Source organism: Erinaceus europaeus, chromosome 7 (assembly GCF_950295315.1).
Source record: "Erinaceus europaeus chromosome 7, mEriEur2.1, whole genome shotgun sequence".
Lineage (NCBI taxonomy): Eukaryota > Metazoa > Chordata > Mammalia > Eulipotyphla > Erinaceidae > Erinaceus > Erinaceus europaeus.
In genome coordinates this window covers 132,670,061-132,690,031 of record NC_080168.1, presented here as the reverse complement: position 1 = coordinate 132,690,031, position 19,971 = coordinate 132,670,061, and the positions used below count along the sequence as shown (strand labels likewise).

Here is a 19,971-nt window from a genome sequence, read left to right as displayed (position 1 = left end):
CCTTCCATGCCATGTGCCTGACCCAGGCGTGAGGCCAGCCTCCACCGCATTGAAGGAAGCTTCAGTGCTGTGCTGTCTTTCCCCTCTTTCTGTGTTTCTCCTTATTTGAAAAAAATCAGCTCTGATTGGTGAAGCTGACAATTACTGACTAGTAAGAAAAAAAGATAAAAGGAAGGGGGAAAAAAGGATTGCCTATAGTGAACTTGAAATTATGAGAAAATACCAATGAATATTTATTTAAACTGTTGCCCTTTAGTATCTATTTATTTATGTTGGATAGGACAGAGAGAAATGGGGGGGGGGAGACACTTGCAGCCCTTTTTCAACCACTTAAGAAGCCCCCCCCCCCGCAGGTGGGGGCTGGGAGCTTGAATCCTGGTCCTTGCACATGGTAATGTGTGTCCTCATGGAGGTGAACCACTGTCTGGCTCCCAGTGACTATTATGAGTAGTAGATGAATTACTTAACATTCAAAGCTAATGTGCCTTAGAGAATCATGTGTCAGAATTACCGATGTCAACAGTTTATTTTCAAACTTGTTTTTCTTGAAACAAAACTCATAGGACTTGTATATAGCATATTATGTGTATAAAGGTGTAATAGTTATTTTGTTTGAAAGTGTTTCACTCGATGGGGTATGGATATACTGAAATTGACATCAGCTATAAACAAGCCTGATAAATTGTGATCATATATATATATGTATATATAATATTTTTAGGATTGAATTTGTGCTTCTTTTGAATTAAGAGTATTATAATAAAGTAGTTTAGATTTGGTTATTAACACCAGAAGTGCCAAGTTAGTCAAATTATTTTGATTATTTGAGATCAGATCCCCTTTGTTTAGCTAAATTTTGTGAGAAAAGCCCTAAGCTGTGTCAGATTCTTTAGAGGTACCCTGTTTTATGTGTTTATAGAGCTCTCATCTCTGACAACCTGCTTTACTTGAGTCTTTGAGGAATTCTATAGCACACAGATTGAAGCTGCTTCTGTGTTCTCAGCAGATTATATAGTAAGTTATGTCACCTGTCTTGCACAGTTCTTCTCCCCTCCCCGCCCCTCCCCCCCTCTTTTTCTTTCTACTTCCTTTTGCATCTTCTTCCTCTCCCGCTTTCCTCCCCATCCTTCTCACCTTCTTTTCATCAGTGTAAAATGTTATGACTGGACAATTCTAACAGTTTTCAGGACAGATTGTATTCATCTGAGACCTATGATGAAGGTCAGGAGGCATGTGGCGAAATCTGGCTGCTTTCTGTTTTTATAAATAACAGTGTACTGGGGTAGTAAGAGTCATTACCTCAACTGTATGCCTGTCGGCCTGCAGGGTTAGTTTCTCTGCCCTTTCGTTTTGTCTGCTAATTATGCCTTTTTGTCCTCTTTGTCAGCTGTCTTTTTAGTTGTATAAAACATCAACTAGTGTTGCTATTTGTGGCTGATTTGGAGTACATAGAACTAGTTGAGGAGAATTTCCCCAGTATATTGCTGTCAAAAGCAAATAAAGCTATCAGCTTTATCCTTGATATTAACAGCCTTAACTGAAAAGAGCAGTCAAGCAAATTGAGTTTATTTTTCTTTTCTAGACAGAGTGGCAGAGATACAGTGACAGAGACCACATTTCCAAAGTTTCCTTCAATGCAGTGGGTTCAGGACGTGTGAACCTGTGTTGGGCACAAGGCAAAACAGTGCACAGTCTCTGTGAGTTATTTATGAATCTTTTGAAAATTCAGTATATTCAGGGGCCAGGCAGTGGTGCACCTGGTTAAGTGCACACATTACAGTGTGCAAAGAACAGGGTTTTGAGCCCCTGGTCCCCACTTGCAGAGGGAAAGCTTCATTAGTGGTGAAGCAGGGCTGCAGGTGTCTCTCTGTCTCTCTCCTCTCTGTCTCCCCCACGCCTCTCAATTTATCTCTTTATCCAATAATAAAGTGTTAAAGAATAATTTATTAAAAATTCAATATATTCATACAGAATCAAACCTATCCCTTGAGCCACTTAGTTTAGTTGATGTATTGTTGCTTGGGATTGTATTGATTCTAACTACTTTGTAGTGATAAAAAATGACAAACCAACTCTCTAATATTTACTAAAACCTAGGTTTATTGTTACTGTTATTGTTATTATGTTTTCCTTCCATCAGGGTTATCAATGAGATTTGGTGCCAGCACTGTGAATCCATTGCTCCTGAAGGCCATTTTCTCCTTTGCTTCCCCTTTCTATTTTTATTGGGTAGGACTGAGAGAAACTGAGAGGGAAAGGGTAGATAGAGAGGGAGCAAGACAAAGAGACACCTGAAGACCTGCTTCACCTTCAGGTGGGGATCACGGACTCTAACCTGGGCCCTTGCACATGATACTGTGTGCGGTTAAGCCAGTACACCACCACCCAGTCCCTTGTTACTGATGTTTTTTCTTTTATATGGAGGCAGAGAAGCAGAGAAAGAGGGAGAATGAGAGCGAGAGAGACAGCACCAAAGCTTCCTTCACTGTGGTGGGGGTCAGGCCCAAACCTGGGTCAGTCACATAGCAAAGCAACACATGGTCCAAGTGACCCATTTCACAGGCCCTAAAGCCCAAGATTATTGATGTATTTTGTGTAATTGAAAATTTGAGTTAGGTGATGAGAAAATTTATTTTACTTTGAGGTTAGTCATATGTGTGCTAAAGGGTTTATCAGGATGATATATATATATTTTTGAAATTATTTATTTTCCTTTTTATTGCTCTTGTTTTCTTATTGTTGTAGTTATTATTGTTGTTGCTATTGATGATGTCATCATTGTTGTTAGATAGGACAGAGAGAAATGGAGAGAGGAGGGGGAGACTGAGAGGGGGAGAGAAAGAAAGACACCTACAGACCTGCTTCACGGCCTGTGAAGTGACTCCCCTGCAGGTGGGGAGCCAGGGTTCAAACTGGGATCCTTACACCGGTCCTTGCACTTTGCCCCATGTGCGCTTAACCCACTGGCTACTGCCTGACTCCCTATGAGGATGATATTACTAGGAGATAGGGGCAGGGCGGTAGTGCAGCGGGTTAAGCACAGGCGCAAAGTGCAAGGACCCTTAAGGATACTGGTTCGAGCCCTGACTCCCCGCCTGGAGTGGGGTCGCTTCGCAAATGGCGAAGCAGGTCTGCAGGTGTCTGTCTCTCTCCCTCTCTGTCTCCCCTCCTCTCTCAGTTTCTCTCTGTCCTATCCAAAAACAACAACAGCAACAATAACAATAATGACAACAACAAGGGCAGTAACAACAAGGGCAACAAAAAATGGGAAAAAATGGCCTCCAGGAGCAGTGGATTTGTGGTGCTGGCACAAGCCCCAGCGATAACTTAACTTTTTTTTTTGAAGGCCAAAAAAAAAAAAATACTAGGCGATGTAAAATAAATAAATGTTATAGAAAAGAACAGAGGTCAAAAAGATATCACTTTATACACTGGGACACAGTCCATGGTAAGATGTTTTTGATCTCTTTGTCTGGATTCTGCCGGGATAGCCTGAGGGTACTTCTTCCCGAGCCGGTGCTCTCTGGGTTGGAGAGAACTCAACTGGAGCTGATCTAGACTGCTGTGTGGGAGAGGGATCAGGAACGCGTGCTGCACCAACTTCCGCAGGAGATACACTCTGGAACTCTCGGAGCCGGAAAGCAATTTCCAAGTGTCTTTAATCAGAAGAGCAGCTGTTTTTATACTATCCAAGTAGGGTGGAAACAGGATGTGATATAGAGAGGGTGGAGAGAAAAGTGACTGGTGAAAATCAGAGTGTGACAAGGAGGGGGCGGAACAGGCGAGAATCCTATCACTGAACCACCAATGCCCTGGAGTGCTTTATGTAAAAGTGATTTATGTAAATAGACCAAACCTTTGGATCAGTAAATCCCTATATAGGCATATGGATAAGAAGAAGCCAGGGGGAGATGGCAACTACCCAACATCTCCCCCTTTCTTTTTAACTTTTTGCCATAGTATCAGGAGTGTGGGGCACTTTGTGAGGCAGGGAGACTGATAAGAGGCACACCTTTTTTGGGGTTCTACTGTCCCTCCTTGCTCAACCTCTCCGTGGAGAGAGAGACTAACAGGATTGACACACCCCTCAGGCTCAAGCCCTTCCAAGCTCAACCATATCCTCACAATTTCCCAACATCTTCCTCTTACTTAATGGCCATATATAACTGGGTCAATGTCTGTAAAAGGCTTCATCTCTGTCAGGGGAATAGCAGTATAGGGGTGAACGGAAACCTGTTGGGAAGAAAGCAGAATGATAGTGTGTAAGTGTCTTTAAAAAGAACTAGCACAAGACGGAGGGATAAGTAAGAGTAGCAAGAGACAGAGTGAGCCTGATGGGTGGAGGAGTGGGGGCCTGATAAGCCGAGGGGCTAGAGGGGTGATCTGGTATTGCAAAATCCCGAGTCAGCTGGCGGTAAGTTCTATGAACTGCTATAGTCATTCTTCAAGAAGTCCAGCAGTATAAAAGGAGTGTCCAGCAAGTTCTATAGAAGCATCAGTCCAATGTCAAAGGCCAGGAAATAAATGCCACACGTCTATCTTGATGGAGGAGGACGGCCACCGGAACTTTTCTTCTCTGTAGAAAGTGACCTGGAACCGCCAAAACATGATGGGCGAAACAGAAGCAGGAAGAGCAGACACCGATGATTGAGAGAAAGTCTTGTCCTTCGGAGTCTGTGAATCAGGTTCTCTAGATCGTGTCAGGTCACATCATGGGTTTCGGGGGATGGCTGTAATTGTGGGTGATGTCAGAGGTCAGGGGTCCAAGATGGATTTCTGGGGATTCTATATGAGCAGATGCTTCTTTATGCGAAGGCTTGTCATAGCTGTAGTCAATTACTTATGAAAAAACTTTGTAACAAATTAGAAGTTTACTACAATTGATAACTCAATGATTATAACTGGTTTAGGTATCTTTATAATTTTGTGTAAAGGTCATCTTACGTGACCTCATGTAGCAGTCTTTATATAGCAAAGTTTTCATACCGAGTTTAAGTTACATATATTGATTCTTGACTATTTTTACATTGGGTTTTTAAGCAAACTCAGGTTACTAGAGTTAACACATTTTAGTGACAATTTTTTTTTTTTTGGTACATTTACAATATCAGATTGATGCCAAATTTGTTGTGGATTAATTTCCACAAGATAGCTTACAGGACATTTTTGGGGGCCCTCCAAAAATGTCCTGTATAGAGAATCTGTATTTTAACTTAGGAGATGAAGAATTGTCACATTGAATATTTAGAGTTTTACCTTAAACACTCAGTTACTTAAATGAATTGATTTTACCTCTTCTCGTAAAAATGTAACTTCGAAGTTACAATTTAACTGTTAAGTTAATGTTTACCAAACTTGAAACACGCATATTAAACATATAGTTTATAACACAGGAGGAGAAAAACTTGTAAATAAGATATATCATTTCAAATGTGAATTTAGAACTACTGTCATAGTTGAACCATCTTTACTCACACAGTTTAAGACTAAACATTTCATATTGGTATCAAGACTTAAAAAAGAAATCAAAAGGGGGAATGAATAATTTATGGACTGTTTCTGGACGTCTTCAGAAACCATGGCTGCGTCCAGCCGTTTGATATAAAGTCAGTTAACTTTCAGAGTACTCTGAGCACAATGGGTCATACAAAAATTTTGGTCACTCAAATTTTTTTTTTTTTTTCACTCACTCACTCACTCACTCACTCACAAAACACAACTGGACAGTCATAGCATAAGACATTCATTCGGGGGGGGGGAGTTCTATGAATCAGATTTTTTTTTTGATTCTGCCATGCTGTATTATGGATCCTGGGGTGCATCCTGTAGCCAGTCCTCTTGCAGCCAGTCTTCTTGCAGTGTTTCTTGTTCTTCAGGGATATCAGCGCCATCATGTTGGTATTGCCGGACATGGCGGGCAGGAACCCAAACAGGCTTGGAGTAATTTTGTGGAAAAATACATGCGAAACCCCTCCCCATAGTCAACAGGGGGTCAGGTCCTTTCCAAATTTTATCAAGTGGGTCTTTCCATTTGACTTTAATAGCTGGGAGGGTGGGTGGTGTTTGCCAATGAAGAATTATAGGAGGTTGGTCTGAGTTTTTGTAAATATTAAAGAGATTTAATGTAGTTAAGGCTTTTGCCAGCTGGATATTAGGGGGGTACATTTCCCCTTTTTCTTTATTTAATTGAGCCTTAAGAGTTTGATGGGCCCTCTCAACAATGCCTTGTCCCTGTGGATTATACGGAATGCCTGTAGTATGAGTAATGTTCCAGAGGGAACAAAAATCTTTAAATTGTTTGCTGGTAAAAGCAGGTCCATTATCCGTTTTAAGTTGAAGATGTAAGCCCATTACAGCAAAACAGGAGAGCATATGGCTTATAAGCTTTTTTGAGTTTTCTCCAGTCTGAGCTGTAGCCCACATAAACTTAGAGAAGGTATCAATTGAGACGAACACATATTTTTGTTTGCCAAAGTTAGGTATGTGGATAACATCAATTTGCCAAAGAGCGTTGGCTTTTAAACCTCGAGGATTAACCCCTAGAGTCTGAATAGCAGGTGTTTTGATTAGACCTGCACAGGAGGAACATGTAGCAAGAATACGTTTTAACTGTGGCAGAGGAATATCAGGAAATCGAGCTCGAAGACCTTTAAGATTAACATGGGTTAGGGAATGAAAGTCAGCAGGATTAGAGACAGAGGCTAGGAGAATTCCTGTGGAGGCAAGGCGGTCAGCTGCAGCATTCCCTTCGGACAGGGGACCAGGAAGAGGGCTGTGGGAACGTAGGTGCTGAACATACAGTGGATGGGTTCGAGAACAGAGCATAGAGGCAATTTGAATTAAAAGAGGAGAAAGTGGGTTGTCATCAATTCTTACATAAGATCGAGCAAGTCATGGAAGTAAGTTAACAGTATACACACTGTCAGAAAAAAGGTTGAAGGATTCTGGTACAGCTTTTAATGCAAGGAAAACAGCATAAAGTTCTTTGTACTGAGGGGAATTATCAGGAAGTTCAGTAAAGAGAGGTTTGGGGTATTGCTGGTCTGGATAATATATAAGGGCAGCAGCTCCCTTTTTTCCACCATCAGTGAACACTGTAGGAGCAGAGGGGATGGGATCTCGAGAGAAAAGTTTAGGTACTAGTAGAGGCAACAGAGGTAAAGAAGCTATCAAATTATTAGAGGGAAAATGATTATCTAATTGTCCTGGAAAACCCATTAAACTTATGGCAAAACGAGAATGGTGGCGTATGAGCCATTCTGTATCAGTGAGAGAAAAGGGAAGAATGATTGAATCTGGTTCCCTTCCTAAGACCTGAACCGATCTGTTTCTTCCTTGGCGAACCATAAATGCTAAGGCATCAATCTCGGTAAGGAGTCTTGGAGCTCCGCCTACTGGTGTATGAAGCCATTCGAGAACGCCATGTTTCTGCCACAATGCCCCCACTACCGTGGGGGTGGAGTTAAAGATTAGAAGATTTACTGGAGAGGAGGGGGAGAATCGAATGAGGTGCATGTCCTGGAGAGCCTGGTTAACTTTTTCCAGAGCCAAGGATGCTTCGGGGGTTAACATACACTTTGAGGAGGGCTGTTTGTTTCCTTTTAACAGATCGAACAGTGGTTGCAGGCAGCTCGTAGGCAGATAAAGATACTGCCTAAGCCAATTCAAATTTCCAAGAAAACTTTGTAAAGAAGCAAGAGTGAGATTAGAAGGAAAAGTAACACAAGGTTTTAAAGGACGAATCTGCGTTAGGGAAATCTCTGAGCCTAAGAAAGATATTGGAGGGATTAGCTGTATCTTCTCAGGAGCTACATTAAGTCCACTTCTCTTTAAGGCAGGGATTAGAAAATCACGTAGGGCGGAGAGATCTGTATCTAATTCTCCCCATATTAACACGTCATCCATATAATGAAAAACCTTAAGGCCCTTATGAATATATGGAAAAAGGGCAGATTTAACAACCTCTTGACAAATAGTAGGACTATTAGTCATGCCCTGGGGCAGTACCACCCATTCAAATCTATCGGCAGGGCTGGCATTATTAATAGAAGGAACAGAGAAAGCAAAACGTTTACAATCTTGTGGGTGTAAGGGAATAGAGAAAAAACAATCCTGTATATCAATAGCTATGATTGGAATTCCTGTGGGAATTGCGGAAGCAAGAGGCAAACCCCTTTGGGGGGAGCCCCAAACCTGCATGGTTTTATTAACTGCACGAAGATCTTGGAGGAGGCGCCATTTTCCTGAGCGCTTTTTAATTACAAAGACTGGAGTATTCCATGGGCTCCGAGAATGACGAATGTGTCCCAACGATAACTGCTCTTGGACGAGTTTTTTTAAAATTTCTAGCTTCTCCCTAGGCAAAGGCCACTGTTCCACCCAGACAGGCTCATTAGAAAGCCAATCTAAGCGGGGAGTTCTGTTACGAACAGTGGCAGTTAGTATTGGGGGTGCTGGTTGGGTCTAGCAGTCTCACAGGAGTGAGTGTGGTGTCCTGCAGAGGTGTCTGAGGATATCACTACATCTAAAGATTCCAGCAAGTCTCTTCCCAATAAATTGGTGCTTATATCAGCTATTAAAGGCTGAAAGCGTCCGGTAGTCCCTTCTGGATCTTCCCACACAAGGGAATCTCGTGTGCGGAATGCCTGAGTCAATCCTCCAACACCATGTAAGCGTGGTCCTGGGAGGAGTTCCCAACTCTGGGGAACCTCTGCTTGTCTTAATATTGTCTTATCTGCTCCCGTGTCAATCAAACACTTAAAAGGAATATTACCAATCTTTACTGTCATAGTTGGGTGACCCCTTTCTAAAACAGGGGTGGTCCATAAAATCTCAGGCTCTGAATTCGAGCTGTTCTCTTGCTCCAGCCGGTTATTTCTATGCTGGAAGTTCCCACATACCACGGGTTCCTCCTTCTGCTCACCCTCTGTTATTGTTACTTGGCGTGGTGGGTATAGCGACGGATTGGGTCCCAAGCTGGGCTTCTGTTTGTGGAAGAAGGGCACAGCACCAAGCGGGCGACCTGCTTCCTTCCCTCTTGGGGGCGGGGCTAAGGGAAGCCCCATACCTAGTTTAAATCCCTGTTTACATTTGGCAGAGGCGTGCCGTTCCTATGGAACCTTGACCAACAATCTCTCCTCCAGTGAAATCCTTTCTGGCATCTGGGACAAGGCATTCGTGGTCTCTGATTCCCTGTCTGGAGGCGGGGTTGTCCTGATTGGAGGTGGGGTCGCCCTGACTGGAGGCGGGGTCGCGGTCTATTTTCTGGACATTGGTTACGCCAATGCCCTTGGCGACCGCACTGAAAGCAAGCTCCTTTTTGCTTATGTAAGGTAGCTGCATAGGCCTGTAACATAGGTCCTTGAAAAGAGCTTGATCTGAGATCCTGTGTAGCTAGAATCCAAGTATCTGGGTGTTCATTTTTAAGAGTGATACAGGCCTGTCGAAAATGCGGAAGCATTCCATCCCAGACTATGGATCGCAGTAGGAGAAAACGAGCGTCAGGATTATAAATCTTCCTTTCCAAACTCGTCTGGACCCTGGCAATGAATTTAGCGAGGGATTCATCAGGTTCTTGTTGCAGGGAGAGAATGGGGGCTGAGGCTGCTCCCATGGGTGGTGTTAATCGCTCCCATGCTTTTAATGCACACAGGCATACTTGATCAAAATACCCTGCTGGAAACTTGGCTTCCGCCTGTTGAATCCCTGTTTCTAATTGGCCTGTTCCAAACAATGCATCAAAATTACCCTCTGGCTGATTTTGAATATTTTTCCGCGATTGTTGTAAACATTCATCGCGAAAGAATGCCTCCCATTGCAGGAAGAGGGGGCCTGGGAGCGTAGCACGAGTCACATCTCTCCAATCTTGAGGGGTATTAAGGTTCTGAAGCAGGCCTTGTAAAATGGACCTGGTCCATGGGGCATGACCACCGTCATCTTTGATAGCCTGGCGTAGTTCCTTCAGGTCTGTGTCGGAATATGGATACCAGGCCTGAGGTTTTTGTCTATTGGGGGCAACATTGACCGGAAATGTGTGGACTTCCTCTGATAAGTGTGTAGCGGTAGGAGGAGTCACTGAAGTGGAAGCTTCTGGACAAGTGGCCGAAGAAGTGGTTTTGGAGGCTACAGGAGAATTCGGACATGTGTCTATCAAAACAGGGTGGGGTGAAGAAGCAGCCGTGGAGGCAGCAGGAGGTTCCGGACACGTTTCTGCCAAAATGGGGGTGGCCAAAGAAGTGGCTGTGGAGTCCAATGGAGAATTCGGACACGTGTCTGCCAAAATAGGGGCCTCAGGGCAAGATGCCAAAATAGGGGCCTCAGGGCAAGATGCAGAGGAATTAGGGTGGGTCAAGATCACAACAGGCCTTTGCTGCTTCTTGTTTTTAAGGTGCTGGTTAAGTTCTATGATTACTTCCTTTATCTCTTGGACCTCAGCCTCTAGTTTCTTAAGCCTTTTGAGAGGTTGCCCTATATATCCCTTAAAAGCTGCTATGATGATCAACAGGATATAAGGTGAAGCCCCGAGAAAAATATCCCAGATATATAAAAATTGTATACTGGAAAAAGAATGCAGGATTTGGAAAAGATTTTCCATGGTGGAAAGATCTCCGGAAAACAATAAAAAAGAAAAAAAAAATCACAGTGCCTTAACACAATATTGCAGATACCCAAAAGGTGTGTACTTATCTAAGATGTCTTCTTGTAAATCTGCTGCTTATGGGTCCCTGTTCCGGGCGCCAGATGCTGGGATAGCCTGAGGGTACTTCTTCCAGAGCCGGTGCTCTCTGGGTTGGAGAGAACTCAACTGGAGCTGATCTAGACTGCTGTGTGGGAGAGGGATCAGGAACGCGTGCTGCACCAACTTCCGCAGGAGATACACTCTGGAACTCTCGGAGCCGGAAAGCAATTTCCAAGTGTCTTTAATCAGAAGAGCAGCTGTTTTTATACTATCCAAGTAGGGTGGAAACAGGATGTGATATAGAGAGGGTGGAGAGAAAAGTGACTGGTGAAAATCAGAGTGTGACAAGGAGGGGGCGGAACAGGCGAGAATCCTATCACTGAACCACCAATGCCCTGGAGTGCTTTATGTAAAAGTGATTTATGTAAATAGACCAAACCTTTGGATCAGTAAATCCCTATATAGGCATATGGATAAGAAGAAGCCAGGGGGAGATGGCAACTACCCAACAGGATTCCTAAACAGGTCTGTCAGTAACCTCCCACAGTTAGAGACTGTCACACTCATCTGGAGGCCTCAGGCTGTATTCCTGCAGGGCATCTTTACTCCACTGCATCCACTGATCTCATCTACCACTTGATATTCCAAAGCAGGCTCCCCTAGACTGGCCAGAATCCATGCTCTGTACTCTTACAATCTGTGGCTTCAGACCAGAAACAATTTGTCATTTCAGTTTAGTGTTTCCCCATCATTCTATTTCCACCCTGCCTCAGCAACAGAGGATCTGGGATAAGTACGAAGAATGTCTAGTTATGGATGGAATATACCAGTTACTTCTATGTGTATATGCTCCCCCAACTTTTTTTTTTTTTGGCTTCCCTTTCCTTGGGCTTTTGGGAGGTAAATTTCCTACGTGCACAGGGGACAAAAGCAAAAGCAGATAGCCTCCATACACAAATATGACATCTTGGAAATATGGTGTTGCTCCTAGTCCTTTCATTCTCTTGCAGTTCTAGGTTGGGAAAATGTTATTCTCATACCTAGGCCTTTGCTGAACTTGGCTATTTTTGTTGTGATCCCTGTTTATTATTATTATTACTTCAAGACAGCAAAGATATCAACCATGTAACATAATCTTTTTGAATACATAAGGAAGATGGTAAGCACTAAGACTATAAAGACCTAAATCACTACTGATAATATGGTTGTCAAATATAGTTATTAATAACTGTTTCTGAAAGGGGCCAGGCCGTGGTGCACCTGGTTGAACACACATGTTACAGTGCACAAGGACCAAGGTTTGAGTCCCTGGTCCCCACCTGCAGGGGGAAAGCTTTGTGACAGATGAAGCAAGTCTGCAGGTGTCTCTCTCCCTCTCTATCTCCCCCTTCACTATTGATTTCTGACTGTCTCTATCAAATAAATAAAGAAAATTAAAAATTTTTTTAAAAAAACAGAACTGCTCCTGAATAAAAGTTACAAAGCCAAGTAATAATATGTCATTAAAATTCCATATTATTTGATCAAAGTTTGGGGTAGAAGCAGGAAAGGAAAGATACAAATTAAACTTAGTTAAGAATTGATATTGTTACAATTGAAATCTTGGCATCAGCGATAAATAATGTTTGATGTATTTTCAAAAATATCAATGACTGTCATAATAGAAATATGATAAAGGAGAATAACTACAGCTGAAACAAGCTTGATCAGAGATAGGAGAGGATAACAAAGATATTACCTGAAAACTCAGTGATAGAAGTAATATCAAATACGGTAAAGTTACAAGATGGAGTTTTTCAGCTTATAAAAAGAAAATAAACTATTGCCATGACTATTTTCAAGAGATACATTCAAGATAAAATTGAATTGAAAGAAACATAAAAGGAAAGACAAACATATACAGGTTAAATGTAAACAAAGTAGAAATTTAGGTGGCAATTTAATGACAAAGCATAACCCAAACTGAAGAACATTATATGGAAGTAAGTAAAATATTTTATAATAAATGTATCATCTGTAAAGATAGTACAGATTTATCATGGTTAACTGAAAAAACAATATAGTATGAATCAAACTTAGAAATAAAAAATTTGATAATAGTCCAGTTATAAGAGGAGAAAGGGAAGTAGAGCAGAGATACACACATAGAGAGTCCACTCTGAGTCAGATTTCTTCCCCAAAATAATTCACAAATTCAGAAAGACAAAGAAGGAAGAAATGTATGACAAGATAAAAAAAGAGAGAGAGAGAAACAAGAGAGAGAAAAGAGAAAAGATAAGAAAAAGAGCTGTAGTTAAAGAGCAGTGAAAGGAAAGTTTTTTTAATTGATTATTTTTTATTTTATTTTTGTTTTTTAATTAACTAGGAGGAGGAAGAAGGGGAGAGTCTGTATAGGAGGTAGGAGTAACAAGACAAGTTCCTCCCGCAATAGATTAGATGCCCACTACCCTAGCAATGAAAGATACCCTAAGAGTTAATTCTGATCAACCTAAGGGGGGGAAGATATATGCCTTTATATAATATTAATAATAAAATAGAGTAGGGTAAAACCCCTGTCCCAGATTGCCTCAAGCCTCCTGAGCAGAGGCAGCTGATTGTTAAGAAAGAAAAGAAAAAAAAAAACCCTCAGGACTAGACAAGGATATCAGGAATAGACAGTTATGCAAATCTACTATCCACTGTATATTCTAGGGGTAGCTAGAGGAGGAAGGGAAGCTAAGCAGTGATACACGCAGAGAGAGTCCACTCTGAGTTAGATTTCTTCCCCCAAATAATCCCCAAACGTGTATCAGTGAATTCAGAAAGCTGAAGGATTAAGGAAGAAAGGATGACAAGAATGAGAAAAAGAAAAAAAAGAGAGAGAGAAACAAGAAAAAGATAAGAAAAAGAACAGTAATAAAAGAGCAGTGAAAGGAAAGAGTTATTTATTTATTTATTTATTATTATTTAATTAGCTATGCAGGGGCGGGGGAGAATGGGTAGGGGCGGTAGGAAAAGTGAGACAAGTTATTTTAGCAGTGAATAAGACACCCAGTCCCCTAGCAATGGAAAATACACTAAGAGTTAATTCTGGTCAACCTGAAGGAGAGGGGGAAAGGGGTACGTGTTTATCTTGTATTAATAATAAAATAGAACAGAGTAAAAAAACCCCTGTCCTGTCTTCAGCTTGGATGGCTCCAGATTGCCTCAGGCTCCCTGAGCAGAGGCAGCTGGTCAGCTACTTAGAAAGAAAAAAAGCCAAAGGTTTCAGAAGGGAATAGATTTAGAATAAATGACACCCCCTGGTGGGACAGGAATCTTGGTAAAGAAAGAAGCTCAGCAGGGAAGCCTGCTAGGAGCAGATCTCTGGTCCCCAGGGACTGGTTATGGGGGGGAGGGGGGAGGGAGTGCGCTTTGGGAATAATAATTTAAAAGAAAAAATTTTTTCCCTTTCTTTTTACTCTATTTTTTAACCCAAATTAAGTTATAGTCACCTCCTTGGTGTCACTGCTAGGACCGCTTATTGACTGGCCTACTAAAGGCAGAAAATCCTATCGTTTCCAGTCGATGTGGTCGGAGCTCAAGCCACTAGCAGCTTCTCAGTCCAGAAAAATCTTCCGGAAAAATCCCCAATAGTCCAGTCACAAAACTGTCCTATGTATGGTAGCAATGATCAGATTTTGATAAAATGTATGAACTACATAGAGTTATATATATATATGTGTGTGTGTGTGTGTATGTGTGTATTATAAATAATACAGTTAGTGAATTTGAAAATGCCCTTTTTAAGTATAGAGAATTTATTGTGGGATTAAGAAAACATTCTACACTTCTCTTAGTTCTTCAAGGCTAGCAAAATAACCAAACAACATGAAGATGGTGCTAGAGAGGAATTTGAGGTAGATTTATTAATAACGTGCACATCCTGTAAACATCAGAGGGAGGCAGAGGCTCCAGGTAGCTTGCTGTGAACTCTCAGGCCTCATCCCAAGTAGCTTTTTAACTCATGGGACTGGGAACAAGAAAGGATGGTCAGGAAGGTGATATACGTCAAAGCTTTCTAGGAAGAAAAAGGAGGAGTCGGAAAAATAAAGTAGGGCAGAGGTAGAAGCAAAGACTTAAAGTTGTGCCTTCTCCATAGATCAGGTACTCCTCAGGAAAAGTGTTTACCTGCAAAGTCAACTCCACCTGGGTGAAGTCCTTCTCCCGTGAAATTAGCCCTTTTTACCAAAGATATATTTTGGGTGGCATATGTTTGTTTCCCTACAAGGTGCAGGGGAAATTCTTCCGCCCCTTGGGTTCTCAGATTGGACAAGCTACCAAAAACATCCTCAGATGGGTTAGCAAAGGAAAAATCCATTTAATAATGTCTGTAGAATTTACATGACTGCAAAATTAAGGTAAAATGGGGTAAGCCAGTGACACATGTTGTATGCTATGGGACCTGGGGCATAAGGGAGAGAAGGGCTGAGTCTACATGACATGGACATGGCTTCATTGTTTACTCCCATAGTAAAATCAAGAGTTTCTTAATTGGAATGAAATGCTTATTTATCAACCAATACCTGGTGGATGCCCCAGATTGCATACTTACAGATCATAAAAGGGGGAGCAGTGATTGTTGTTTAGAAAAAGAGCAAAGGACACAGGCAAATACTTCACAACTTTTAAAGCCTTTCCTACTTTTAACCAATAGGACCTACTTTCTTTAAGTTATGATATCCGACTTCTTGGACCCTCTGAACCTGACTGGTCTTAGTTGCCACACAAGGTGACGCTTAATTGGAATAGATTTACTCTATTTGAACAAAGCTTGTCTGTTTTAGGGAACACTAGTCCCACAGTGATAAAGCTAGAAACAGCATTAAGAGACAGCACATGGGGGGTTGGGCGGTAGCGAAGCGGATTGAGCTCACTGGCGCAAAGAGCAAGGACCAGCAGAAGGATCCCGGTTCGAGCCCCGGGCTCTCCACCTGCAGGGGAGTCGCTTCACAGGCGGTGGAGCAGGTCTGTAGGTGTCTGACTTTCTTTCCCCCTTTCTGTCTTCCTTCTTCTATTTTTCTCTGTCCTATCCAACAACTAACGACATCAACAATAACAATAATAATAACCACAACAAGGCTACAACAAGGGCAACAAAAGGGGGGAAATGGACTCCAGGAGCAGTGAATTCATGGTGCAGGCACTGAGCCCCAGCAATAACCCTGGAGGCAAAAAAAATAAAGGAGACAGTGCATCTAAGGGCTTACACATTTTAAAATGAGCACTGATTTTCAGGATATGAAAAGATGAAAACTGAATGACATACTGTATATTCAGCAATTTAAATGAAAATATAACTGTCAAACCTAAGTGGTATGGACAAAACCATTCTAAGTATATATGCCACTCACTATAGTACTTTTTAACTTTATTTATTTATTTTTTATTGGGGAATTAATGTTTTACATTCAATGGTAAATACAGTAGTTTGTACATGCATAACATTTCTCAGTTTTCCATATAACAATACAACCCCCACTAGATCCTCTGTCATTCTTCTTGGATCTGTATTCCCTCCCCAAGTACTTTTTTACTTTAAATAAGAAAGAATAAAATTGAGTTAAACATTCAGCTTAAAACTAAAAATAATTAGATGATTGAATTCTTTGTATTTTCATATATATAATTTTATTTTTTACTTAATTTTATTAGTGATTTAATACTGATTTATAAAATTATAAGTTAATGGATATAATTCCACATTTTTCTCACCACCAGAGTTCTGTGTCCCCATTCCTTCCTTTGGAAACTGCAGTAGTCCTCCCAATGTTACAGATATGAGTTGACTTATTTCTTTGTCTGTCTGTCTGTCTGTCTGTCTATCATCTATCTATCCGTCTTTTTGCCCATTTTTTTCTATATTTTTTTCTAAGTCACACTTACACCTGTTACTGCTTCCAAGTGTCCTTCCTTTTTCCTCTTCTCTCTGGGCCCTGATGGAATTGGTGTTTGGAGCCCTCTAATCATCTTATAACATTTCTCTCCCTCTGGGAGGAAGGACCAAAGTTCTTTTTGGGGAGCAGAGGGTGGGAATTCTGGCTTCTGTCATTGCTTCTCCACTGGACATGGGTGTTGTCAGGTGGATCCACACCCCCAGCCTGTTTTTCTCTAGTGGGGCAGGACTCTGGGTGTTGGTATTCTTCGTGTTGGTTTGGTCCCCTTCCCCTACCTCTGAGAGAAATGGTTTGGCCCTTGCTAGTTTCGCGCCCCCTTTTCTCCCCGCCCCGTATGCTAAGGACGTCCAGAGTCCCAGCAGCACCCGCGGAAGGAAAAACATGGGGAAGCACATGGTGTGGTGATTCGCCTGTTTGTGAATAAAGATTAAACTGCAGCTTCTCAGCCCAGCCGTGTGTCCCTGAGTCTGTCTCTGTCTACCACCGCGACGCTAGCCCGGCCTGCTGGAGCCCCTGAAACATTAACAACATCTGGGGAGGGGAGGCTCCAGGACACATTGGTGAGGTCGTCTGTCCAGGGAGGTCCGGATGGAATCATGGTAGCATCTGCAACTTGGTATCTGTAGCTTTGTGAGTTTCTGAGGAAATCCTGGTTGTATTTTGTTGAGTTTTTAGATCATATATACAAATTTTAAAATATTTTTATTGGGGGGATTAATGGTTTACAGTAAACAAAGTTGTAGGTACATGTGTAAAATTTCTTAATTGTCTGCAAAACACTGTTACCCCTAGCTGACATCTTCTTCCACCATCACACACCAGGACTGGAAGTACCCCCCTCCCCTGCTTCGTCCCCAGTGCCTTTTACTTTGGTGTAATACAATAAACCCAGTCCAAGTTTTACTTTGTGCTTTCCTCTACTGTTTTTACTTCTCAACATTTGTCCATGAATGAGATCATCCCATAGTCATCTTTCTCTTTCTGGCTTATCTCACTTAACATAATTCTTTAAAGTTCCATCCAAGTTTAGGTGAAGGTGAATTCATCATTCTTAATAGCTGAGTAGTATTCCATGTGTACATAGACCACAACTTTCTTAGCCATTCATCTGTTGTTGGACTCTCAAGTTGCTTCCAGGTTTTGTGCTGCTAAGAACATAGGTGAACACAAATCTTTTTGGATGGGTGTGTTGGGTTCTTTAGGATATATCTCCAGGATAGAAAATTCTGGGTCACAGGGCAGGTGCACTTCTAGCCTTCTGAGAGTTCTCCAGACTGCTCTCCACAGAGGCTGGACCCATTGACATTCCCACCAGCAGTGCAGGAGCGTTCCTTTGTCCCCACAACCTGTCCAGCATTTGCTGCTTCTACCTTCTCTGATGTGTCTGACATTCTCACAGGAGTGAAGTGGTTTCTCATTGTTGTCTTTATTTTCATTTCTCTGACAGTGACTTGGAGCATTTATTTTTTATTTTATTTTTTTAGACCACTGTTAAAATTCAGTCTGATTACATGTTTGAAGTCTTAAGTGCTTAGATTGGAGGAACATATACTAAGCCTATGGTCTGTGCATTAAAATGTTTGAGACATGCAATCAGTTTCCCCTGTCTCATATTAATTCAATAGTGATGTATGAGACTACAAGTTAATAGAACAAACAACAAACGGGTTCAAGCCGTCAGTCCCTGCCTTCAGGAGAAAAGTAGTGCTGCAGGTGTCTCTCTCTCTTCTCTTTAATTCCTTCTCCCTCCTGGTTTCTGTTTCTATTCAATAAATAATAATCAAATAAGTAACATATTTAAAAAAAGAGAGAAAAAAGAGACAGGGCTAAAAATAGCACAACACTGAAGCTTCCTTCAGTATGGTGGGACCATGCTCAAACATGGCTCATGAGTTTGACAAAACAAGTGCATTATCCAAATGTGTATACACACACACACACAGAGACACCCTCTTCCCGCTTTGTACTGTTATTATCTCCATTTTACAGATGAGGTATTGAAATCAGAGAGCATAAATCTCTTGTTGGGACTGTTCTCAACAGGTGCTAGAGCCATGTTTTGAACTTAGGCAGTCAGATTTCAAAGCCCTACTTCTGAATAAACATTTCCATAATCTTCTTAAGATCCATACTTCTATGTGAGTATATTAGATACTTAAAATTCAGTGACTCTGTAGCTGTAATAATTACTTTCTACTTGTGCTCCTCCCCCCTAAGGAGATTTGTTCCCCTTTCTTACTTGTTGGTTAAGATTGTCATTTTTTTCTCTCAGTCATCTATTAACAAAATCTGAATCATTTTAGAGTACTCCTCCTCCCTTCCTTCAATTGACCATTACATCTTCTTCTTTTTTAAAAAAGTAATTTAATGTATTTTTTATTTTTTACCACCAGGGTTATCACTGGGACAGGCCTTCATGACTCCACTGTGCATGCTTTTCAGTTCTCAATAATGAATGAGGGAGGGACTTAGAGGCAGAGAGATACAGTGAGAGGAGGGACACCAAAGCACTGTTCTGCCACTTGTGAAGCTTCCTACTGTCCTTGCACATAGAAAAGTGTATACTGGTGGAGGGTAGATAGCATAATGGTTATGCAAAGAGACTGTCATGCCTGAGACTCCAAAGTCCCAGGGTCAAGCCCCTACACCACCATAAGCCAGAGTTGAACAGTGCTCTGGTTTTTAAAAAAAGGATATATTTAAAAGAAAAGTGTATACTTTGCTGGTGAGCTACCATGAGGCCTCTGACTTTTAAAAAATTATTACTGATATAAAGCATATTCTATTCATTTTTATGTCTTCAGTTTAGTTTGACTGTTATGACTTCTTGTGGAAATAGACACGAATCCTCTCATCAGAGGCGCCTGTGTGTTCTCTGGCACCTGACTTGTGTGTCTGTCTCCAGTAGAGTGTGTGCTATAAAGCAAGGTCACCCCTTATGATTTTGTGCTTTCAGTGTCTATGAGAATGTATGGCATATATGTGACTTACAGTAAATACCTTGTCATGAATTCATTTGTCATTAGATAATGGTTTTGATGACTTCAGTGCCATCTTGAACACTAGATAAAGTCATTATTAATCAGCTTTTGGAAAGTGTCTTTCAATAACCTGTATTTTTATTTATTTTCTTTCTTTATTTTTTGCCACTAGGGTTACTGTTGGGTTTTGGTGCTGGCACTGCAAATCCATGGCTCCTGGTGACCATTTTTCTATTTATTTGATAGGGTATCAAGAAATTAAGAGAGGAGAGGGAGATAGACAGGCAGAGAGAAAGACAGATACCTGCAGACCTGCTTCACTTTTTGTGAAGTGTCCCACCTGCAGCTGGGGAGCTGGGACTGGAATTCTGGCTGTTGTGCATGGTAACTGTGTGCT

General features: G+C 41.5%; 1 protein-coding gene across 15 annotated transcripts in view; it reads left to right on the top strand.

Moving 5' to 3' along the window:
- Positions 1-19,971, top strand: part of ANKS1B (ankyrin repeat and sterile alpha motif domain containing 1B) — a 1,227,618-nt gene that overhangs the window by 98,347 nt on the left and 1,109,300 nt on the right. The window lies entirely within an intron of this gene.